Source organism: Fistularia commersonii, chromosome 32 (genome assembly GCF_037954325.1).
Source record: "Fistularia commersonii isolate RoL2024-O1a breed Wild chromosome 32, RoL_Fcom_v1.0, whole genome shotgun sequence".
In the NCBI taxonomy this organism is placed as follows: domain Eukaryota; kingdom Metazoa; phylum Chordata; class Actinopteri; order Syngnathiformes; family Fistulariidae; genus Fistularia; species Fistularia commersonii.
In genome coordinates this window covers 8,645,084-8,670,311 of record NC_141315.1, presented here as the reverse complement: position 1 = coordinate 8,670,311, position 25,228 = coordinate 8,645,084, and the positions used below count along the sequence as shown (strand labels likewise).

Sequence of the window (25,228 nt, the reverse complement as noted above, 5' to 3'; positions counted from 1 at the left end):
GGCCGCTGAAGACGAGCCGTTTCGATTCACACGCAAACTACCGACGCTGACCGCCATTTCTGACCGAAACCAGTTCATTTTGTTATCGTTGCTCTCTGTTTTTTTTTTTTTTTTTTTTTTCGTGTTTTTATCTGAGGAGTTTTGTTTGTGCGGAGGCTTAAAATTGTGATACGTCTACAACAATAATTTGTAATAATTTTGTGAACTATTCGCTACCTCAGTTATTTATTGTGGGTATTTTACAAATCCATTTCTGTTTGTTCAGCCACTTCATTTGTTTTTGAGGTCGTGGTGAAATACCACGAGTAGATTGGTTGTGGGTGTCCTTGAAGAAATAAACATCTGCAAAAAAGTAGAAAATATGAGATGACAATTGTGGACTTTTTTTTTTTTTTGTTTAGTGTTTTTAATGCTTTAACTTGAATGCTCAAAAGGAGAGGTTGAATTGCGAGGTCGGGCTTTTGGGGGGGAAAAAAAAAAAAAAAAGCTCAAAATTGCAATCGGTTCATAGCCAACGGCGGGGTGGAGATCCATCCAGACTGAGATGAAAGGTTTTGGCCGGCGTAATGTCAGCGTGCCAGTCCGGAGATGACTGCTGCTATTTCTGCTGCTTGTCTTCAAGCCGATGAGACTCATTTGCTTCACGTCAAAGGCGACGTAAAGCTGGAGACGGAGCGGAGGTTATAAGTCCAGGAAATAGATCCCTTGGATGGACGTCCCGCAGGACATCGCTATTCAGAAGACGCCTAGCCGATTGACAGCTCACTCCTGAGCATCCTCACCTCTGTTGGGCATAGAAGGACGAGCCGGCGACGCCCCGTTTATCTGAACGGGACGGCGTTTTTTTTTTTGTTTTTTTTTTTTTTGATACATCGGCAGTCTTACATCTCACGCGGGCAGCTGGTACGGAGAGAAAGACTCTCTGGAGCGGAGTGTCCGCCGGATCGTACGCTGCAGCTACAAGCTTGTCTTAATTGTCATGCAGCTCATTAAAACACGTCGGGCTGGTGGCTTTTGAAGCCGGACATGTCGGTTCGCCCGACGCTCGGCCGACTGGGACGGGAGGCAGCTGCGGCGGCTTTGAGCGGAGAATCACTCATTCGGGGAGAAACATGGGAGATGTGCATAAAAAGGGCTTTGAGAGACTTTTAATGCCGTTCCACAAACCATGAATTCTGTGTTTGTTTAGCAGGCCGTGATGCCTGAGAATATTTTCATTGCTTTTCAGCCGGTTCTGCTGGTTATTATAAGTGAGGGATTTTGGATTTAACAACAGCGTAAAGCCACTTAATGACGCTACGACGGGACGCGGTGTGAAGTTTTCTCCAACTTTTCGGGTCGTTGATCGGCGGAATAGTTGTCCTTGAGATTCCTAACTCGCTCTCTCACAGTAATTAAAGTTCTGGTTGTATTTTTCACCCTCACCCTTTTTGTTGTCCATTATTATCCCTGATGATGCGGTTGTCGTCGTTGTTGCTACTGTCTATTAATTCCTGGATGTCCTGCTATTTTCTTCCTTCTGTCTCTCTATTTATATTGATATTTATTTGACTTTTTCATTTCTCTGACATTAAAACTGTTGCACTGCTTTAAGAGAAGTTTCTTCTCTTAAAGTGAGCGTTGTAGGCTAACCTCATGGCGACGCTCTAAAGGTGATTTCTGATTTCTGTCATTTCTGGGCGAAAAGCAGCTATTTTTTTCCCACACGCTTTGAACACTGCGGCTTAAACAATGATGCGGCGAATTTATAGATTTTATTTTTTTTGGACTAACGAGCTTCATGCCTCGTCAGATCGGACCAATGAAATTCTGAGGCCGTTCAATTCCGATACTATTTAATCGAACATCATTTTTTTTTTTGCTCTGTAACATCTTCTGTGTAAATATCTCGCGTTAAAACGTGGACACCTGTGGCTTATAGACAAGCGTGGCCCATATATGTACACACACACATTTTTTTTTTTTGCAGGTTTTTTTTTTTTTTTTAATGGCTTTTGATTGACATTTTTCACATCACTTAAAATTACCAACATAGCTTAAAGGCAACTAAATGCAAGCATCAATCATCATCAGTATCTCAATGAATTTTCTCTCTTTTTTTTTTTTTTAATCTTATCCTCACCTTTGCATCGAGTCCATCAAAAAGCATATTTTCTACAAAGCCGTGTCCAGCTGGGTCCTTACCAGAAATTAAGAGACCATCAAATCTTTCGATTTTTACGTCCGATCCGTAACCTTTCTGAAACGCCTGGCCAATGTAGGTTTTTTTTTTGCCAAATTCCAAAAGGATTTCAAGTTAAAAGAATGGAAATAAAATGTAAAGCATTGTCAAAATTGTACTTCAGAGTATGCGTTATGTAGGACTGCAAATAGTGACCGAACGGTATGTCGAAAGTACCTTAGTTCAATATTCACAAACGATCTTTCGTAAATAAATATTTATGTTTTCGAAACCCCCGGGAGTAAACTGCCAGCCAATATGATGCCTAATTTTGTGCCAAGTCAATCATGATTTATCTTCATCACTACTTAGCATAATTTACCTCCTGCATGGGCTGCAAATATGCCCCAGACACCGCAGCAAACACAGCCATCCTGTTATCATCTGGGCTTTTCAGCGCATTCTTTAAAGCGTGTTTCCCCCCGGGGACCGTGTTTGCACAGGTTTATTCAAAATCATCTCCTCCCCTCTCTTCTCTGCCAGCCGTCATTGACAGCTGGGCCCAGTTAACAGCTGCCTCCATTCCCCCCACAATTCACCGCAAAAAAAAAAAAAAAAAAAAGTTCCAGCTTTCTCCGCATGAGAAGACGTACTTATACGTTGACGTGTCGGTTTAGTTAGAGTCCAACTGAGTTGAGTGATGCCTCCGCTAACCTGTTGCATATTGAGTGACACGTGTGAATAAAAGAACCCCCCCCCAAAAAATGCATTTCATATCTAATCTAACAACTCAATCGCATTTTCTCCCCGTAAAGCACGAAAAGCATATTTGACCGAACCCAACAGAAAGTAGAAATGTAATGGCATTCCAGCTCTTTTAGCCAATAGCCGTAGCAGCTGCTCTCAAGGAAGTCCTCGGCTGTCCCTCCAGAAAGTTCCACCAAATCTCTCAAGTATGCCGGAGGAATCCCATATTTCTCAGTTTACTTGCTCAGTAACTTTGGCATAGAGCGGTGTTTCTGTTACGCCCTCCAAGGAAGAAGAAAACATTTCACGCCCCCGCCAACACTCTCCGCCGCAACTATTAACCGTATCATTTGTCTATAAAATTGTTCTACGTGCACCTCGGCACAACATTGTAGCCTTATTAACATTAAAGAAAAGAAAGAAATATAGATCAACTTACAACAAAGATTAACTTTCTTAACATAACGGTGCTCGCTGTTTCACCGATAAAGCGGGATGGTTGTTGCTAATATTCGCTGTAAAAACTCAAGCGGCTCATCAGCGTAATCGGGGTTTAATGTCTTTAGGTGATGCCTTAATTCATTTGGCTTCATGCTTTCCACTGACAACATTTTTAGACGCGGTAAACACGCCGGCCTTTCCTCGTCGAGCGCCGCACACACTTCGTCATATTCGTTTGTCTCATTATCACCGTCTCTCACCGCCTTTTTTTTTATCATCCCTGTTAAATATTTTCCATGGTGTCTCTTGAGGGGTTTGCTCACTGTACTTCATATTACCTGCCTTTTGCTTTGTGCGAATGCTCGGTGCAAAAAAAAACAAAAAAAAAAACAAATACCATAGCAATAGCATAGATGCTAAAGAACGCTGGTGTTCATGAGGATGGGCTAACTTGTCTTATTCACAAGGACGATAACAAAGAGGAACGCTAAAATGTACTGTGAACTTATTGGGTTTGCGATGGCGTCCGTCAAGATTGACTCATCGGGGACACGGAGGCAGCTGTCTCTCTGTTCTATCCTCCTCACCAAAGCCGAGTACCTCGCTGACACACTTCTGAAGGCGTCCAGCTCCGCAGCAGACACACCGTGCACGTGGCGGCTGCAGCCAATTACTTTGTGGACGGCTGGCTTGGCAGGACGCCATTATGACGGCTTTCTCACCAAGGAGGCCTGCGTCCTTAATGCTCGGAGAAGAAACCAAACTCTCCTCCTTAAAATAAAACAAAACAGAAAAGTTTTCACTTTTTACACAGGGCAAATACATAATGGCTGTGGTGAAATATAATATTTCAGTAATGTTAATGACAGGTACATGACTAGCACGGGCATTGGTTGGTAGGCCTTGTCTAGATCCTTCTCCCGTGCATATTTCATCTGTTTTCATTTATTTTTCTATTTTTTTTGTTTGTTTTATACATATTCCCAGAAAAAAATGCAGAAATAATTAAATCGCAGTATAAAAACAATGGCAATGTGGCACGGGGAAAATTCATAGTCAGCTTTCAAAACAATGAAAGATCAGCTAAACCAGCACAAAATTGCTTAACAAACAAGCAAAAACAAAAAATAAAATCAAAACAAATACATGAAAATTTAATACCTGTAAAAACATCAGCAAGAGTCAGGAAAGGCAATGAAGTCAGTAAGAAATTGACTTAAATGGTAATAGTGAGAAAGAGCCTTTATAAAAGGACAATTTATCTCCTTTTAGTTGATGGAGAAACTGTCAATTCCTTTATTTCTGCTGTTTACGCGACACTAGATGGTTTATTCCTCAACACATCATTCAAATGTGAATATGGTGATATGGCATATGTGTGTGTGTGTGTGTGTTTTGGTTTTGGCGTCTGCTGATCGGCAGTTCTAAAACACTAAGATACAAAAACGTCATTATTTTTTTTGGTTTGACATTTTATATAATTAGTCAAAGTCCCGTGCTATCTCAGAGCCAGAGCTCCACTGCTTTTTGGAGAAATTACGCACGCTTGGATACCAGCACTTTACACACTCACTGTTTTTGCACCATTTACACAAAGTGTAACTAATGGCGTGAGGACTGACATGTTTTATCTGGTGCGCCCCTGTTTTTTTTTTTTTTTTTTTCTTTTGCCGACGGTGGCAAAGCTCCGGCTCCACCTGCTGCTGCAAACGTCCCGATGAAAGGCCGACTCGTCCGTCGGCCCCGTGACCTTCAGCATGTACAGAATATTACACCTCGGCTGTCGAGTTTCTTCACCAGTCAAAGCTGTGAAATGCGGCTTTTTCCTCACCGCGATAAGCATTTTTTTTTTTTTTTTTGATTCTGCGCAGTCAAGCCAGGTCAGAAATGTGCTTTCTTGGCGATGCCTCGGCCGCTGTTTGCCCCCTTTTTGCACATTATAAAAGTGACACCAGTAGGAACCGGAAAGGGATAACGTTCGTTTTTTTTTTTTTTTTTTTTTTTTGGAAGCCGAGCCCATTAGCCCCTCTCAAGTTCAGCATTATCAACATATCACTTTTACAATCCAAAAAAAAAAACAAAAAAAAAACAAAAAACAGCCGGGTGTTTAATTCATTAAATTGAAATTAGGGTCTTTCAAATAAATGTCACTCAAAGCTGTCGGAGGGAAAATGCCATTGGAAATATCCCCGTTTCTACGGGGAGACTTAATGAGATCGTCTTATCTCCAAATGGCATTTGAAGCCTCAGCTCCACCGAGCTTTTGGTCAGGTTTTGGGAAAATCGTGAAAATAAATTTAGATTTAAATCACACCAGCGTTATTAATCGAGCGGTACGTCCGCGGGTGGCCGTGACTCCACAAAACTTTGGTCTCGGGACGACAGTCGTCGTACAACTGTCGTCAGAATCCTTCACCCGAGTGTGTGAAGGAGAGATTTGGCGGGTCCTTCCTGCCAGCTGCTGTTTGTCTGTTCAACACCCGATTCCGCTCTTAATCCACTTTCCTTCCTTCATTCGTTCATTTATACGTTTCGTCCGCCGGTCAACCATAGCTGCCGCCGCTGTAACTAACCGACGTGGCTAGTTGACACTTTTGCCCATGTTTATACCGCTTATATATTGTTTGACATTCTTTATTTTGTGTATTTATATTTTTCCGATATTTGCCTACCTTAACGCTTGTGCATTATTAACTTCCTGTCTGGCACTCTCCACTTTCTGGTGTGGGAAATTGAAATTTCCCCTCTGTGTGATCATTTGTTAGATTTATTGCCGTCTCCTCCTAAGCTTAAGGTATCGCTGATTAAGCGTCGCCTGAAAAGTGCTCCATCAACGTTGACTGAAAGTTGCGACCGCTGTTTCGCCATCGCCGCCGGCTTCACGCGGCTTTCTGCTATTTAGCGGCCCCGTTTTCTAAAATCCTTTGTTTCCCACATCACATCTGCTTCGCCGTCACCCACTGTGGGGGCACGATAGGGAGGCAGACTCGTTTACTGGCAATTCCCTTTTTTCTGGTTTACCGGAGATAAAAAAAAAAAAAAAAAATTAAAAAAAAAAAGGGCTTGTGCTAATGTGGATGGAAATGTGGTATTAGAGAGATTAGGCTGATAACTCACAGTGGACAAAGGGGCTTTTCACAGCGTGAACAAGATGTATAATTCATTGGGCGTCTGACCCATCCCCAGCCTCGCTCGCTGAGCCTCTTTTCAATAAAGCACAGTTTACGTGCCAATATAATTCACAGACTTATTTCTCCAGAAAGGCCAAGGACTTTGGAAATGATCCCCTCTGAAAATTGGGCCGGTTTTGCGCGGCGGCCGGCGAACTCACGATGAGCGCCCTTTTGACACATAAAAGCAGCTCTGTCTCTTCTTATCGTCCTTCTTTGTGTGGTCGGTTACCTTATTCTGTCTAATGCTGAAGGCCTGGGAAAAAAAACAAAAAAAGGGGGGAAAAAGACACCCGCCCACTGGATGTCTTATGACTTCCTCGCATAGTTTAGGTGAAGGCTTGTGGGTTCTCTTGACGTCACTTGCACTACCTTTAGACGGCATAAATAGAAACTATCACCTCACAACAAAGACCGGTCTCTTAGAGATTAAATGTGACAACTATGTGCGTGTTTTCTCAGGGCTGCCGCCAAACACCAGCAGTAACTACTTTTGGTGACTTTTAATGTCGTAGATATAAAAAAGAAGCGGTCCAAATTCCGTCGTCGGACATAAAAAGCTGAGATCTGGTGATTCATAGAGCAGCCCGCTACGTGCTGTCGCCTGTTCAAAAGGTTAAAATGAATTGGCTTAACTTGAATCTCCGCTATTCCTTTTTTTTTTTTTTTTTTTTTTTAATACAGCATCTTATATAATCTAAGTCTGTTTCACGATCATGTAATCTTGAGGAAAAAAAAAACACTAAATACGTCAATGGAATATGATATCATATATATATAGATATCTTTTTTCTACTGAATTAATGAACACATTTTGAAGAAAGAAAAGAACAAGGAAAACGCAGCCATCAGTCATTTGAAGGGAGAAAAAAAAAAAACATTAAAAGACAAAAACTAAGGTGTTGCTGAGGGATAGAGCTGCTGGTAAAAATAGGAACAGTGACTCCAGCCTACATGCAGTGGAGGTCCACAGTGTTCAGCTGACAGTCTGAAAAAGATCTGAGTCACTTTGATTTTATACACATATATATATGTGTGTGTGTGTGTGCATAATATAAAAATAATATGAAAATAATTTTTTTACTGCGCTGATGCCCCGGATCAGGTTGGCAGCAAGTTAGGCTATGCAGTGTGTGTGTAAAAACAAAAAAAACCCTCACTAACCCGAGCTTACTGTTCTGTATATTTCCTGTGCATCTTGTATTTGCAAGTGTATTTGCAGTCCCTATGTCCTCTATTGTAAGTCGCTTTGGATAAAAGCGTCTGCCAAATGCAATGTAATAATATGTAATAATAATAATATGTAATTTATTTATGGATGAGACCGATCGTCATGATGCTGTGTTTATTCAGCCCTCGGTGAAATTTAAAGTTTGTCGTTTTTATTCAATTTTTTTATAAGCTGCCAGCTAAAGACTTCCGTCGCGAGTTGTTGGGGAGTCGCTCTTGTTTTCCCGTCGGAAAAATTTCATTTCCAATCGCTCCTCTTGCGGCATGTTGCCGTTTTCGTCGTCTCTCTGTTGACCCCACCGACTGAACTGTTGCACTTCACACCGGCCTCTGCCGGGTTAGTTTAATATCATCCTGTCGGAGAGAATCGCATTGGATTGTCGGTCTGTTTTTTTTAAAAAAAAAAAGGTAAAATTAAGGATAAAGTGTCGAGTGGTCCGTCTGTTTTTTTGAGACTATAGTTGCTGACATTTTGCTCCTTCTTTTGCTCCCTTCCAGTAGGTCAGCTTTGTTTGCCCTCCCATAATGACCGTTTTCATGTCCATTTTTCACCATTTACTTTTCTCCCATTTAGTTTACAGAAAATCTGTGAGTAGACCTGATTTGACCGCTTTTGATACCGACACCCGGCGCAGATATCCTCATCATTAAAAATGGAAATAGAGACAAACGTGTCACTTTGGAATTATGCACCCCTGCCAGACCTCTTTGGTCGGTTGAAATTCAGAAGGGAACTTTAACTGCTCAGCCGAGTCATGAAAAAAAAAAAAGCAACCCGGGGATCCGCCACGGCCCCGCCGCATTCGGCGCCCGCGCTAAGCCTTTCAGCTACTCGGCTGCACTTGATAAACAATCGCCCCGGGCGACCGAGGAGCGCCGCATTTGCTCTGGCACCTCTACCCCGACATACATACTTACCGCACGCCCTCGACGGGCCTCTGGCCTCGCAACGTGCGGTTAAGCGTTTTCAGAAAGGGAATTTAACCGGGACGCACACATCGACATGAAATAAGTGCCGCAGGGCGCTCGGGCCGGTCGGTTATTTAGCGCTCGCCTTGAAGTGGCCAAATCAAGCCATTTGGGGTATCATCTGAGGGCGAGTCGTACCGGGCCCAGACACAAATGACAGTGCGGAGGGAAGGAGTGGCGGCTATAATTCTGCGTGAAACCGGCTTGTACCGGATCCAGCTGAAGCAGGACAGAATGTTTGGGGATGTTATGCAAAGCGGCTACGGGAACTTTATATTTACATTTGGAGTCACTCCAAATAAAACATAATACCTCTTTAAGCTTCTGCTATCTCCATGTGGATGGAATTAGTATCATTTCATAATCAGCAGTAATGTCTGGAAACAAAACCATTTTTGTCACAAGTCACAAAGGCACGCTAATAGTTTTCAAAAAGGTAGCTCTAGCCTGGCTTTTTCTCTGGTTGCGGGCGCAAATGTTTCCTTTACGTTGAGCGCTTAATCGCTTAATTCTGTTAATCGCTGCAAAATGAATCTCGGACACGGGTCGGTGTTGGGGGTCCCAAACAGGCAATATCGCATTTAATTTCCCAGCATATTTACATCCTTGAATTGAAATTAAAAGAAGAATGAAGTAAAAAGTAGTAAATTTAAAAAAGAAAGGCAAAATTAAACATTTAGACGTATGACATTTGCCGTTTTTTCCTTTGAGTCGGTAATTAATCGGTACTTTTCTATTGTTCGCTTTTCAACAGCTGAGTCATTTCTTTTGAAAACAGGGAGAACGGGGCCAAGAAATGACAAGAAATAAAGCCTCAATAGATTTTGAGAATTCGTTATTTTTCGTTTTTTTTTTTTTTTTGTTTTGTTTTTACCAGAAAATAACTAAAAGAAGAAATGAAGAACCTTTTTAAATTGGACTTGACCTGACCTAAAAATCAGTAAGAACCGTGAAAGCACGTCTAACATTAGCAGGAATACACCACATCATAAGACTTTCGCTGAAGTTAAAAAAAAACAAACAAAAAAAAAACGTGTTTCGGCCCGTTTTGCTTTGGTTATTTAATCCTACTTATAAATATCTGCCGCGGTCGCGTGTCCCAAGATGTACCGGCCCTGAAGGCAGCTTCTCCTTTCACATGCCCTTCCGTGCCAGGAAGTGATTTATTTACTCTGTCACCGTTGTCTTGTGAAAGAGTGATTGCAGTCAATAAAAGATTATGCAATTGCACTTAATGTACACAAGAACATCACGGCCCAGCATTAAGGGTCGCCAGATTGAGCGGGGCAGTAAAACGCAGCAGCGCTCGTCCAAATGGGCAGGCGGTAAACACATTTGACGTGTTTTGCTTGTGCTTTTGGGGTAAAAAAAAAAATTTTTTTAAATTACAAAATAAACGATTAGGTAAAATTGTAACCTTTTTGTCATGGAGGACGTGGCTTTATTTATTTATTCATTTTCATTTTATTAATCCCAAGCTAGTAGCTTGGAGGACCTCGCGATTCGAACCGGGGACCTTTCGGTTCGCCTCCCGTTTTATCACACGTATGCAGATTTTTAAAAGAAATAAAAGGTGACGTTGTGCTAATACACACCAAAAATCTTAAAATTGCTTCTAATTTTCCGTAATGTGACGTCAGGTCATTCAGGATGTCGGTATTAAAGCCGCTAACAAAATAAATCATGCTGGCCTATTTTCACGTGTCATCTTGGGACCGTCGAGCTTTTCCTCCAAGTTTATTCCGAAGTACAAGTTTGGGAAGTTTGTTCTTTTGCATTTAATTAGACTTTTGCTTGCTGATCCATCACTTTATCAGCGGCGGCCTTGAATGACCGAGTATTTGAAAACCCAATGTAACCATTCATCATCCTTGGAAACAGAAACAACTTTTAGCGGGCGCTAAACGCTCCCGTTTTTTTTTTTTTTTTTTTTCATCTTCCGACGATCAGCGGGAGATTTATTTAAGATTTAATCTGGAAAACGCCGGCCAAATATATTTTATGGCTGCCAAAGATAATTTCCGATGGGGAAGAAGGAGGCTAAAGCTTCAACAGGTGAAGAACCTGAGAAGTTCTCAATTGCTTATTCTATCTATTTATATTTCATTTTGTGTTTTGTACATTTATCTACATGTATGTGAACAAGTAATTTAGTCAATCTCAACATCTTACCGTGAGAGCGGGAGTTTTTTTTTTTTGTTTGTTTTTGATTTTCATACCCCATTTCGGACAGCGCTGTTTGAATCTCACTTTACTTACCGATCGGATCATCCATATCGGAGCGCCTTAAAACGACTCACTGAACCTGAGTTATCGAGGAATAAATCAAAACAAATCCCATCCCAATGCAAATATGCACCCGGGCCGACGATGACGACCTGCCCGATAGAGTAATCTTCCGTCTTCTTCCCGTCAAACACCCGCCTCCTCTTCCTCCCGAAGCTCCGGCGCATTTGTTTGAACAACCCCGGGGGCCGTCGGACGCATACAAATGTTGGGGGGGGTGTCTTGGAGGATTTATGCAAAACGGAGCGTTTCCTGTATTTTACAACCAAGATGACGGACGTGTCGGTGTCAGATGTCACCCTCGGAGATGAAGCTGACGTCCATTAGGTTTAGCATTCCGTGCTTTTAACTCAGATCAGTGCTTCTGCTTCTGCTGCTGCGGTGATGATCTGAACGGCCAGCAGGTGTAGCAGTGAGGTCTTACAATGCAGAGGCGGCATCTCACATCTCCAGGTTTATTCGGTGTTGAGGTCTGGCTTGAGCATCAACACGGCGGGTTGGGGAAGATTCAAATTTTAAAAAGAAAAAAAAAAAAAAAAAATCTAAAAATGCTTTAAAATTATTTTGGGGGAAAAAAAAAGTGACTAGAAATTAGCTATTAGCTATATTAGATATATATTATATTATATATTAGCTATATTAGATAACGCAAAAGGAATTCAATTAAAAAAAAATATTGGGAGGAAAAAAAAATTAAAATTGCTTGAATTTCGCGACGAGTGATTGTTCATCCTCAGGGTCAATTTATATATTTTTAAAATCTCTTTTTTTTTTTTTTTCTCTCTCAAATATCGTTTTATCGCGGCGGTAGAAAGGATGCTGAGCAGCTGAGGGTAGTTTATGTTTTAACTGCTCCTCATCCTCACCGCCGCGGCGAGGGTTTCAGTGTCACACACTGCAACCACGTCGGATAATTTTTGACACCTGAAGGGAGAATGTGTCTGTCTCCCGCCAATAAAGGACAGAAAAAGTAATAAAAGATAATAAAAAAATCACTGAAGTCGACACGCCTGTCCAACACGCGGCTCGCCGAGAATAAACCGTTATTTTTTTTTCCGGCCGCATTTTCCTCACCTGCTTTCATGGCAAATCGTATTTCACGCGGTTATTCGGTCTCGTTCAGACGGCGGGTAAAATAAACGGGAGAAAATAAAAGGCGGTGAATTATGTCCTCCTTCACTTTGCCTCTCTTTGACTCTGATAAAGGTTGACATTCTATTATAGTCGCTTCCCTTTGAATACGTTTGAGGGGGAGGGCGAGAGGGAGAGGTCCGAAGCCGGTTGAAGCCGGGCTTAGATTGGGTAATGAAAGTGTGTGTGCGCCGCTGGCCTGTGTGGGAGGATTTGAGTTTTCCCACAGGGAGATGACACAACCAAAGCGCATCATAATTCACTCGGCTCTACATGTGGGCCGTCTGCGCGCCGGAGGAGAGGCGTGTTGGGCCGAAACCTGCCTCCGACGCAACTTACGCCGGACTTCTCGAGTGTTAAACGCGGGATTCCCGTATTAGCGTCTCTTTTTCGGGCGCGAAATGTGGCCGTGGTTTATCCGGGTATCGGTCATGTGATGCAGACGGGCCCGAAAACACTCTCCTCCGTAGACTCGCGTTGAGAAAGAAACAGCTGTGAAGCTATCGGTACCATTGATTTGGGTCAGAAACTTGTTATCTAATTGGTTTTGCTTTATATCAGAATTAGATCGTTATTGATCCCAAAAGAGGAAATTGCTTTGTGTTGAAGGCAGCTCCTACTCAAAGGGTACAAGATAAAGAATCAAAGCATCAATACAAAATATAAAAACATATATTTTTTAAATAGATATGTATTTTCAAGAAAAAAAATGACTGTTTTTATCTAATTACTTTTGCTTTATATAAGAATCAGATCTTTATTGATCCCAAAAGAGGAAATTGCTTTTTGTTGAAGGCAGCTCCTACTCAAAGGAAACAAGATAAAAAAAGATCAAAGCATCAGTACAAAAATATAAAAACATATATTTTTTTAAATAGATATGTATTTTCAAGAAAAAAAAGACTGTTTTTATCTAATTACTTTTGCTTTATATAAGAATCAGATCTTTATTGATCCCAAAAGAGGAAATTGCTTTTTGTTGAAGGCAGCTCCTACTCAAAGGGTACAAGATAAAGAATCAAAGCATCAATACAAAATATAAAAACATATATTTTTTAAATAGATATGTATTTTCAAGAAAAAAAATGACTGTTTTTATCTAATTACTTTTGCTTTATATAAGAATCAGATCTTTATTGATCCCAAAAGAGGAAATTGCTTTGTGTTGAAGGCAGCTCCTACTCAAAGGGTACAAGATAAAAAAAGATCAAAGCATCAGTACAAAAATATAAAAACATATATTTTTTAAATAGATATATATTTACAGGAAAAAAAAAAATGACTTGTTATCTAATTACTTTTGCTTTATATAAGAATCAGATCTTTATTGATCCCAAAAGAGGAAATTTCTTTTTGTTGAAGGCAGCTCCTACTCAAAGGGTACAAGATAAAGAATCAAAGCATCAATACAAAAATATAAAAACATATATTTTTTAAATAGATATATATTTACAGGAAAAAAAAAATTGACTTGTTATCTAATTACTTTTGCTTTATATCAGAATTAGATCTTTATTGATCCCAAAAGAGTAAATTTCTTTTTGTTGAGGGCAGCTCCTACTCAAAGGGTACAAGATAAAAAAAAATCAAAGCATCAGTACAAAAATATAATAACATATTTTTTTAAATAAATATATATTTACAAGTAGAAAATATAAGAAAATATAAATATCACCCAGACATCTTTTTAATTTCTTATTTTCAATTCTTTTTTTTTACTTGAACTCTATTTTTTATCATTATTCTAATATTTATCATTAATCTAATCTCCTTGTTTGCAAAAACCATACAATAAAGAATAAAGAAATTCTGATTCAAGAAATGTTTAATATTTGTTTACAATATTTGTGGCGGGATTATTCGCAATCAGTGTAATTTAGCAACTTGATAACAAAAGTTGATTACAAAAAAAAACAACAGTCTCCCGACTCTGTATCCAGTTCCATTCCATGCCGGCAGCTCCGTGCACGGAGACAGCAGAAAACAGTCATTTGAATAAATGTAAAACTACCGCATTCCCCGGGTCCAGCCATGAAATATAATTTGAAGATAAATGATCGTCTGTCACACATGTCAGCGGTTGGAGCTGCAAAGATAGCGAGTCTGTCAACGTGAAACACTCGCTGGAGCACGAGGCTCGCACATTTTTAATCACCATTTCTTCATAGCGTGTCTAATAGCGTAGATGAACCATCCAAATGCGTTATAATAATTAAAAGCTTAAAAACCCGTCCCCCCTCCTCCTCTTCTTCTTCCTCCACGCATGGAACTTGAAACTTGTGCCAAATGTCATTGCTGCCCTTTGGCTCGGCGCGTTTATGGGTGGAGGTCACAGATGGTGAGCCGACATTAGTTGTAAACCGCAGCTCATGTGTCAATGAAGGGTGTGTGTGTGTGTGTGTGTGTGTGTGTGCGCGCGTGCTAAGCAACACACCTGACAGTGTTCTATCGTAAATACTTCACTTTTTTTTTCTCCTGCGAGCAATTCGTGCTGGTCGTTTTGACAAGTTCTTTATTTCTGGCATAATTTCGCTATGGTTTTTCAGATCATTGGTTTCATTTTTTTTTTTAGTTTATTTGAAGGGGAAATCTCCTTTTTTTTTTTTTTTTTTAAGCAAGTTCTTTATCTTTTCTATATTTTTTAGATACAATTGGGAAGCTTTTTTTTATTTAATGATATTCATGATTTGTCAAGGTTATCTTTTTACTCTTTCGTTTTTTTTTTTTTTAGAAAATTTATGATTGCGGCTCTTCAAGGTTATTCCTAATTAGTATGTCAGACAAATTCAAGCCCCTTTTCAGTTAATATGCATTTTTCATACAATTTTCACAGATTTGGGGGGGTGGGGGGCGGAATTCTCAACTCACCCACGGTGATAACGTGCTTATTTTCATTACTGCCGACGATTTTCGTTTCATAAATCATTTTTTTAGAGCTTTAGCTTCAACGGTGTTGCATCACGAGGGGAAAGTAAATTCCGCTTCAGGTTGTCGAGAGACAGTTTTATGTGAGTGACATTGAAGCGCCGGAGGCCCGGGCTGATTGCGAGAGACGAGTGCCGAGGTTTTTCGAGAAAGAGACAAAAACCTTTTGTGCATGGAAACAGAATAAAATTAACCGACTCCGGCGTGGTGCCTTGTGGTTTCGGGGGAAAAAAAAAAAAAAAAGAAACAGTCTCCGAGCTTATATTACGGCAGTATCCCCAGCAGCAACGCAAGATTAATGTTTGAGTTTTCAATAATAAAACGTTGTGAATTTAGTATGACTGTGATTTGTGCTTCTGCAGGATTCTCCATAGCAACTGCCACCGGGGCTCGTGGGTATCGGCATTTAGAGACCCGTTCTCTCCGACACCAAGTTGAAATAACCAATGCCGACATCCTTGCGTTTACCAGAAGGCTCCCCGGTTTCGGCGACGGCGGCGAACATTCTGATTGCCACGTCGAACTTGAACTGCAGAATCGTGCGGCCATTACTGCATAACTCGTGTCCCGTGTAGAGTTGGGGGGGGAAAAAAAAAAAAATGGAGGTAGCACGCGGTGATTTGGACCCTCCTGAGAAAAACAGCTGCCTCATATGTGACCAATCGCAAGGGAATACGGAGAGGGGGGTAAATAAACAAAACAAAAATGTGTCGGATACACGACTGCGTCCGCTACGGTTGCGATTACAGTAATTCATTGACGATATATTTGTGATAATTTCCCCATCGCCTTGAGTGTTTTTGATCGCTTCAAACCGAAACTTTGGATTTACCGTAATTTCCGCACCTCAATATAAGCCGTCAAAGTCGTCTTCTTCGGTGTCGGAGCTGAACGGACTCGGAATTTCCGGGGTCATTTCATCGTTCCGATGTGACGAGGATAAACGTTTTAGCGTTCGTATATTAGCCGCATCGTTGTTTACGTGAAAAAAGTCGCGGCTTATCGTCCGTTAATTACGGTAATCACTTTCCAGACGTATTTCGCCGATGAAAATAAAGTTGAGTCGCAGCTATTTATCCTAATTCTCCGGACGACGTGGCGAGACTGCGAGGCAGATGTCCACACCCTCCCTTGCGAGGGCGTTAATCTAGAATAATGTATAATCCGCCGTTGGAAGAGGAGTGAAACTTTGTTAGCGGCGGCATTTAAGCGATTCCCGCGTCGCTCCCTCCTCCCGTGCCGCGCTCACCTTGTGCGTCGGGGCCCCTGACACGTCCCCTTATTGATACGCCGGTGATTTATGAATCCCCGGCTCCCCCGGCCGTCCTCAGACTGGAGATGGGAGTGTGATTTATCCCCCCGTCTGACAGCGACATCGGGGGAAGAGGCGCCGACCGCACCGGCATCCGGCTCCGGTTCCCCCCCCCATCCCCTCCCTCGCTTCTTCCAGCTGCGGAATTCTGCTTCGGAGAAGCGGGTCGACCCGTTGTCGTCGTCTCCTTGAGCCGGGGCGGCGAGGCTACGGAGGGAAGCGGAGACAAAATCGATAGCGCGTGGATGACTAAAACGCAATTATTCTGGATTAATATTCCCAAACCGTACGTCTTCTGCCGCCGCTGTCATTTGTTAAAGGTCTGACATTCGTGTTTTCTATTTAAACGACCGGATTCGACTGTAATTGCTCCGAGAAACATTTGTCCCTCAGGGCAGGTTCCACTTGTCATTCTCCGAATGCTGACGCCCGGTTCGGCTCTCAGACGGCAGCTGTCCGACATATTTGCCGCGCTCTCTGTGCGCGCTCACGTTTCAATTCAGAACTGGCAATTTACTGGCGTAATCTGAGCGATTATCATTCTGGGCTTTTAACAAAAAAAAAAAAAAAAAAAAAATTGATTTAATATTAACATCAAGGTTGTTGTTTTTTTTTTTTTTTTCCCCCCCTTATCAAATTTAATTTCTTTATTTTCCAAACATCTTTAAATAAGCAAAGCTGTCCCGAGTCTCCCGTCGGAAAATTGTCGAAAGCGTGCGTAAGACTGATGCAAAATCTTCCACGCGATCAATGGCAAGAAATGCGGAATTTGCATTTTGCAAATTACGATTTTTATCAGACATTTACATGAAATGACCCGTCATTTTGATCCGTACGTGATCCGCGGGGAAATGATTTTATTAATGCTCGGCGAGATGTACGTGGGACTCAGTAACAGATCCATAAGTGGGTTTGGCGCTGCTAAAAGGCTTGTACGAAATTGATTAAAAGTACAAATTACTTGGGAATCCAAACGTAACGGGCGGGAGGGAGGGGGGATGTTAAAGGGAATATAAAATCCCCAGCCTCCGTGGAAATCGGATCCACTTCTCAGAACCCGATCAGTGAGAGGCTTTCAGCTCCAGCGTGCAGAATGTAATGAAACGAATGAGAAGACACACACAACATAAATATTCAGCCTTTTTATTTTTCCAAATTAAACAGACATTTAAAACAACATCCCCGGAAAGGCAAACGCATGTGAGAAGACGTGTCGGCCCATCGGAAAGCGATGGACCTCCTGCTTTTTGGGGGGGTCTGGAACCCACATTCGTGACCCGGTAACCACAGAAACGACAGGAGTGCGGAAAAAAAAAAACGCCCCTAATCTCAAAAAAATCGGCTTCCGATCAATGAATCGAGGATTCAAACTTCCGGGATTTCTGCGTCTTGGCGTTGTTGCATTGTTGCACTTTACTCCACGTTGTTTACGTCGTTCATCGATGTGTTCTCTTGTTACAAGGCTTTTTTTTTCAGTAAGCTAGCCTCATTATCGCCCCCAAAAATGTTTGCGATAGTGGTGTTAAGAAGACGTTAAGATCCATTACAACGAATCTGAAGAAGGAAATAATAGCTAAACCCGAGAGCGGTGCTGGCGTCAAAGATATCGAAGCGCCGTGACACGGCTGAGAAAACCATCTGTTCAATCCTGAAGACCAAACGTGCGCTAAAGTTTACATTAACGAAGCAAAGTCAGTGTTGGTTTGGATGAATGAAAGCAAGCTTGTTGTTGATAGCGTAAAAAACTTTACTTTTGCGTGCTGATTTAGCAAAGGAAACTCTGCTGGTGTTGTCGAATGGTTTTCTCAGTAATCGAGGTTATCTTTAATTCCTTTCTGTATTTTTGCCGCAAATAAACCCGTGTAAAAGTGTGTGTTGTGGAGCTGGAGAACGGACCGTCGGGATTTGCATTGATTTCAATCGGAAAAGTCGATTCGGTTCACAAACGGAGTCAAAGAACAAATTAAATTCCCGAGCCGAGGTTTCCTCTTATCGGCCAATTCCGAGATCTATTTTTACCAGCGCGCCGCCCGTGCGTCAATGAGTTTTGACTCGGATAGGCCGCCGGCGCCGTCGCGCGCCATTGGTCGCGTTCAGCTAGCGGGGGGGCGGGGCCTCGAGCTCCACGTCACAGCCGAAACTGAATTTCTCCGTTTAGGTTTATATCTTTAAAACCATTAATGCCGCGTTTTTCCAGTAAAGAGCATTGTTTTTAAGGAAACGCGGCGTCACCGTCGGGCAGAAACAGAAGAAGAGGCCCGGTCGGTAATCACAGTAAGAGCGCTCTCTTGGGAAACCCGCGTCCTCGCTAATTCTACGATTGCGTCTGCGCGGTTTCCTCTCAGATGAGTTTTAATTCGAAGGCCAGAGGGGTAACATGAGACAAATCCAATTGGCTGCCCCTGGAACGCTGGCCTTTGCCATCCCCGGCCCCATTAAATGATACTTTATTGATTGTAAATAAGCTTTGTAATTAATGGACGGTCACGCAGTCGAGACGCGGTAGACGTCTGCACCTGCCGCTTTTCGGAGGTCTCCTAAAAGCTGATTCAGAAGCGACTTGGAGACATTTGACCGCGATCTTGGTCCGGTCCGACTCCCCGGCCAGACGCCATGACAAAGCAATTATTCGACATTTGCAGCTAAACCTCCATATTTAAACCCCTGGTAGGGGCGTGGTTGGAGCGGCGTTGGGGTGGCGGCGAGCTCTTAGCGGTCAGCATTCGCCACTGTGCAAGAACCCGAGATGGGCTGCATCCGCTTACGCACATCATCTGCGAGAGCATGCTGCTTCTTGGCTTCCCTTCACAAAGGCCGGTACACAGGGTCAGAGAGAGTGGGAACGAGAAGTGTGTGTGTGTGTGTGTGTGTGTGTGTTTCCACCCTCAGATGAAGCACCGCCTCAGTGCTCCGTGTATTTTCCTCTCTCTCTCTTTAGCAACCTAATAGTCGTGTGTGTGTTAATGCTCTTGCTTGCCTACTCAGTTTCCCGTCCAATAAGATGTGAAACTGTGATCGGCTTCTCTGGAACCTCATCTCTTTCATTTTTTCCGCATCCGGATCTTAGGATCTGCTCGGAAACACATTCATTAGGGGCTCCACAGTCGTTTTTTTTTGTTTTTTTTTTAATCCTCCAAATAGTTCCTTCAGCGACGTCTGGGGACGTTTTCAGTCATCCAAGTCTTGAATTCTTGTGGAAATCGTCTCGTCGCGGAAACCGGACTTGAATTTCTTCACTCGAAGACGTTTCAGCCGTCATCCCGCGATGATAGATAAAGCTGTCACTGAACTGCAACGCACCGCAGCAGACAACAAGACTAGCAAGACCACGATAACACGGGAGAGTTTCAAATAGATAATTAACCGAATAAAAGAAAAGCCAGAATTAATCTGATATTAGCAAAAAAAATTGCCTCTGCAATTAATCACAAAAAAGGTCTGTAAATTAGCAGGAAAATTGGTGACAATAAGAACAAAATTATACTTAAAAAAAAAAAAAAAAAATGGAGCATAAAAAAAAAAAATGCTTTAGAAATGTAAAAAAAAAAAAAAACATAATAGTGTAAATCGCCTTGAAGGTTAAAAAAGAAACCTGATGAATAGTTTTAGATTTTACTGCAATGTTGAAATCGGCCGGAAATTGCCTGACAGTTTAATAAATAAACCGTTTATGTGCGAGAAATGAACTTAGAATAAGAAAAAATAGAAATATTGACTTGTTCTTGACCCTCAGATTACCTGACATGCATGAAATAGCGCAAACTAAAACCTTTTTTTTTTTTTTTTTTTTTCCTTTTTCACCGGAATTGCCGACTCATTCCACGTACTACGAGGAACAGAAAGCGAACAGAAAGCCTTGGGTCTGAATAAACCAGCTCTGGACTCGTGCGTCATCGGGTTCCACGTCATGAATTATGACCGGTGCATTTCATGTGGACGGCGGGGCGGCGTCCACATTTTCACAAATCGCTACGAATTTACGGGGAGAGGGGGTGGATGACGAAATAGCGGAATTAGCCCTTGGCGAATAAACCATGCATATTTTAGATGTTTGTAATTGGCGCCTCATTTCGCTTGTGTCGCTGTATCGCAGAAGACCGGCGATGATCAGCTGTTTCGAGGCGCCGGGGTCATCGGAGGGCAGCGTCGATGTAAACGCATTCTGAAATGCCCAGAAAGAATGGCCGCGTCGCGTTTTTCTTTTTTTCTATAATTATAATTGAAAACTGCATGATCTCTGAACAAGTTTGACTAAAAAAAAAAAAAAAAAAAGGTTTCTTAACCCACTCACGAGATGGTCTGTTATTCAGGAGACACCCGTGGGCAGGATTTCCTTTGTCTGCCCCGGGTTGTGGGGCAATTTTGCAAATCAGCTGATGGAAAAAGATCCCCGGAGAGACAATTTGCAGTGGAGCAAACTAGCCGGATCCCGTGGAGTTCACAATTTAAAATGATGTCAAAGTTCTCTGCCCTTTTAGTTTTTTTTTTAATTTTTTTAATGAATTTTAAACCTTTTTTTTTTTTTTTTAATGAATTTTAAACCTTTTTTTTTTTTTTTTTGATGAATTTTAAACCTTTTTTTTTTTTTTTTTTTCATTCCTGGAACTAGCAATTAACTTTGTAAACAAATAATGGTAATGGAACAAGGTAAAACTATTTAATTAGTTTTAGACATTAATTTCTTCATTTAATTTGTTTATTTGAGGTGGCGTGACGCAGGAGGTCGAGCGATCATCCTCCTAGTGTGTCGAAGTGTTGTTAAGCAAGACACTGAATGATGGACGTCAGCTAACTGACTTATTAATCCTCCTTGAGGGATTAATAAAGTATGAAAAATTAGAAAATTAAAAAAAAGTTAATCTTAACCTGCCTAAGACCCGAGTTGGTGTTTTGCACCGGCATCGGCTCCGCTTGGACCCGACGACCGCAAGCCCTGAAACACCAACCATGAGCTGGAACAGTAACAGAATAGAAATAACAGAGGAATTCTGATATTCCCAGATGGCGAGGACGCCGCTGTTCGTCTGCACTTCCCCGCTTTAAGTGACGCTGGGGAAAACGCCAGTGGATTTGCAGCCACGCCCAACTTTACCCAAAGCGCTAGCGTGGCCGAGTGGTCTAAGGAGTTGGGTTGAGGCTCCAGTTGTTGCAATGGCGTGAGTTTACATCCCATAGTATTATTAATCCAACCATTAGATTAGAGTGGTGGTCCTCGGGACTGAATATTCCTGGTTCGATTCCCCGTCCAAGTGTTTTTGAGCGAGACGCTGTTCCTTCGCTACGGTTCGTCCATGACGGGTCAAAGGTCACTCGGTATGTATAACTGTACGTGACAATGAACGCATGTCTTTTTCTCTCTGAGCTAAAAAATGGACGGAACCACTCCTGACATGTTGCTGCAAGCAAAAAAAAAAATTTGTTGTTTTATTACGTATTTATTCTAAGTGATTCAGTGGAAAAGCACACAGCTTGTTCTTATTCGTCGATCGGCGAATAAGAACAACATCGGTTCTAGATCGGTTTTTCTCCGCCCGAGGAGGTGGAGAGAGCCGGTGAAGAGCCCCGGCTCCACATCGAGGCTGGTTATTAATGGAGGAGAATCCGCAGGAGCGTCTTGGCGACACAGCGCCGTGTGGCAGACGACGTCAGAAATGTTCCTATTTATTGCCGGTGATCCCTGTAAATGAGAGCGGTTGAGAAGGAGCATTTAGTTGGTTTTTACGAGCGCTGACGTTATCCGACCCCCGCGACAGTAACCCTCACCACCCTCGTTCCTGCTGACGTGACGTTATTATCGACCGGCGAGGGAGGCGGCGACTACAGCCCCGCTAGATGCTAAGCTAGGGCTGCGCCATGAATCAAAATATTATTAGCAGCCTCCCGTTGGCCACCAAATATCCCACCAGGAAGCCGCCGATGACGCCTTTTTTTTTTTTTTTTTTCTGACACCGTTCAGGGGAAAATTGCCGTTTCCCCGGCGAAAACGAGGTGCAAAAGTTATTATTCCGAGTATTCGGTGTCGCGACGGCGTCGGGCACAGATTCTAATCTGGCACGGTTGCTTAGAGCCGGCAGACAACTCGCCGGCAAGAAAGATTACTGTTCTCCATAAAAACGGAGGTTAAAGCAGCATATCAACGCAACGTAATGAGAGTAATCATTTCTGCGGCGCGATGCGTGCGGCGGCTTAAATTGTCGTAAAATAATCAATGCGCCCCATCTCGAGGCGGATGGAAGGTAATGTCAATATTACGCGGCGGGAGCCCGGCGTCCGTCGGCTCACGGCCACGTCATCGGTCGCAGTACGAAGGCGGGAAAATTAAAATCGGACCCGTCCGAAGATCGGGATTTACGCCTCGCAGGCTTTTCCTGCTTCCGAGTTTCGGAAACGCACCCCCATAATATCCCAATGAAAGGGGCCAAAAAAGAACATTTACAGATGTGGGAAAATATTCTTTTTATGCATAATAAAATGTGCTTCAATTACAGATATTTTCAATTTCATTTGATGTTTGAAAGTCAGCCTGTGAACTAATTGGCGGATAAATGATATTTCCTCTCTAAATGAGACTCGCCGCCGGCTCCGGAGAGCGTCCGGCGTGATCGGAAAGCGGGGCGGCGTCTCAACCCAAATCCTCCTCCTTCACGGTGGCAGTTGATGGAGCAGGAGTTCAGTCCGCTTTGAGACGGCGGGGAATCCGGCACCGTGAAAACAAGACGGCCGTGAAGAACCTTGACGAACCTACAGCCGGCTGGAACCACCTTCTGAAGACCACCATAATACAGATCTTCTTTTCTTCTCGGAGGCAATCGCCCTTCTCCATCTTACCCTTTTCTCAAACAGGTCTTCTTTCACTCCATCCAAGCTTCCCCCTCAGTCCAATCTGAGATCTTCTCCACCCGTCCTCTGTTCATCTCCAAACCATCTCAGTCTGACTTTTATCACCAGAACATCTAACGCAGCGATTCTTAACCTGGGTTCGATCGAACCCCGGGGGTTCGGTGGGTCGGTCTCAGGGGTTCGGCGGAGGTCAAGACACACATTGGTGATGACATCACCGGCCGCAGGTGATCACGCTACATAGCTCATGTGATTTCTTTCTTAATATTTGAATCCCTTCATACCGATTATGTCGGGCAAAAAAAGAAAGCGGTCGGAAGAACACGTACAATACGGATTCACATGTATGTCGGAACGCGATTGGAATCGATGTCCTAACTGCATGATTTGCGAAGACAAGATGAGGAGTTCTAGTCCAGCACAGGCAAAACTAAGGGAAGGCTTCCTTCAGCTGCATGGAGATGGGAACTACAAGAACATAGCGCTTGCTGAATTCAAGGTGAAGGGAGCCAGATTCCATGAAAAGGCTACTCCGCCTGTTCTTTGCACCCGTCGACGAAACGATCCTCGATCCAATAAAGAAGGGTTCGGTGAATGCGCATGTAAAACAGGTGGGGTTCAGTACCTCCGACAAGGTTAAGAACCACTGATCTAACATGTTCTGTCCAATATGGACTCTTTCCTGATCCTCTCCATCCTCCTCCCCGCGACGAAGCGTCCGACTCATTTCGGCCGCCGACCCGGAAGCGTCTCTCGATTTTCCTCGGACGACGATTCAATCGGTTCTCTTTCTGAAACCTTCTCAAGGTCGCCCCGGCGCTGCGCGGGGGGGGGGGACGGGTTAACATGGGGGGGTGGGGGGGTGAAAGCCTTTCAATGTCCCGGTCTTCTCGTTCTTCTTCTTTTTTTCTCCATTGTTTGGGTCCAAAAGCCTCCTTCTCAGCTGGAGCTCGTCTGCGGGGCTTTGCTGAGTCACTCCCGCCTAATGGACAACATCTGCCTTTTTTGCTCGCAGGAGTGGCAGCAGAGATACGGCCGCCCGTTCTGCTGCAGCCGCCGCTGGGAGCGATCTTATAGGCTCTCCGGGTCGATGTCTGTTGTTTCTCAATCCGCTTTATTGATAAACGTGTCGGGGATTTTTTTTCTGACTTTTTTTTTCCATCTGCTTTGCAAATTTTTTTTTTTTCTTATGTTTCGTCGAATCGCAGCGACCCCTCCAGCAGGATGGTTTAAAAAAAAAAAAAAAAAAAAAAAAAAAAAAATTCTCTCCCCGACATAAAATTCACTTTGAATTTTTTTTTTTTTTGTCTGAAGATTAAACCCGCAATGAATGACAAGCACGCGAAGGGTTTTGAGATTTCGCTGGTTTTGATTTGATAGTTCTGATCCACTATTAGGAACATACACTGCAAACAAACAAATATAAAACAGACTTCCTCACGCATCAGTTTATTTTTTTCCTTTTTTTTTTTTTTTTTTTTTTTCAAAGTCAATATTAGGTCCAAGATTTATATCTTTGATTCAAAGTGTTTCGTGTCTGGTGCTGGAGTTTGACACAAACCAGACTTTCAATTTTCAGCGAGTGTTTCCCGTCTGTCCAGCGTTGACTCCAACTTCCCCGCTGTTATGTTTGCTTTGTGCTAAACATCGCTAAGTTTCCACGATTTATAAGTGTGTAATTATCGCAACGTGAGTTTGAGAGTACTTGCACTTTGATGTAATACATAGAAAACATTTTTTTTTTTCAATCTAATAAAAGAGAAATGCATTTGAACTGTCGATATCGGACATCTGTACCCTCAAATAGCTGCAATATGGAGTTACAAGTCGTGATCATGTTAGTAAACACTGAATAAAACGAAGGCGTGAAAATATTATTACCTTATTATTTCAAGCTCAAGTTTTTTTATTCATTCTGATTTCATCCCTCGTAATCTTTTTTTTTTTTCGACGCGTCCAATACGTTCGAAGAAATTCCCACAAAGGTCGTCTTAACACCGCCCGCGTCTTTTCTCC

The 25,228-nt window shown here is 42.6% G+C and overlaps 1 protein-coding gene across 7 annotated transcripts in view; it reads left to right on the top strand.

Annotated features, from left to right (window-relative positions):
- The window catches only part of tanc2b (tetratricopeptide repeat, ankyrin repeat and coiled-coil containing 2b), a 180,379-nt gene that overhangs the window by 20,112 nt on the left and 135,039 nt on the right, over nucleotides 1-25,228 (top strand). The gene's annotated exons all lie outside the window — the stretch shown is intronic.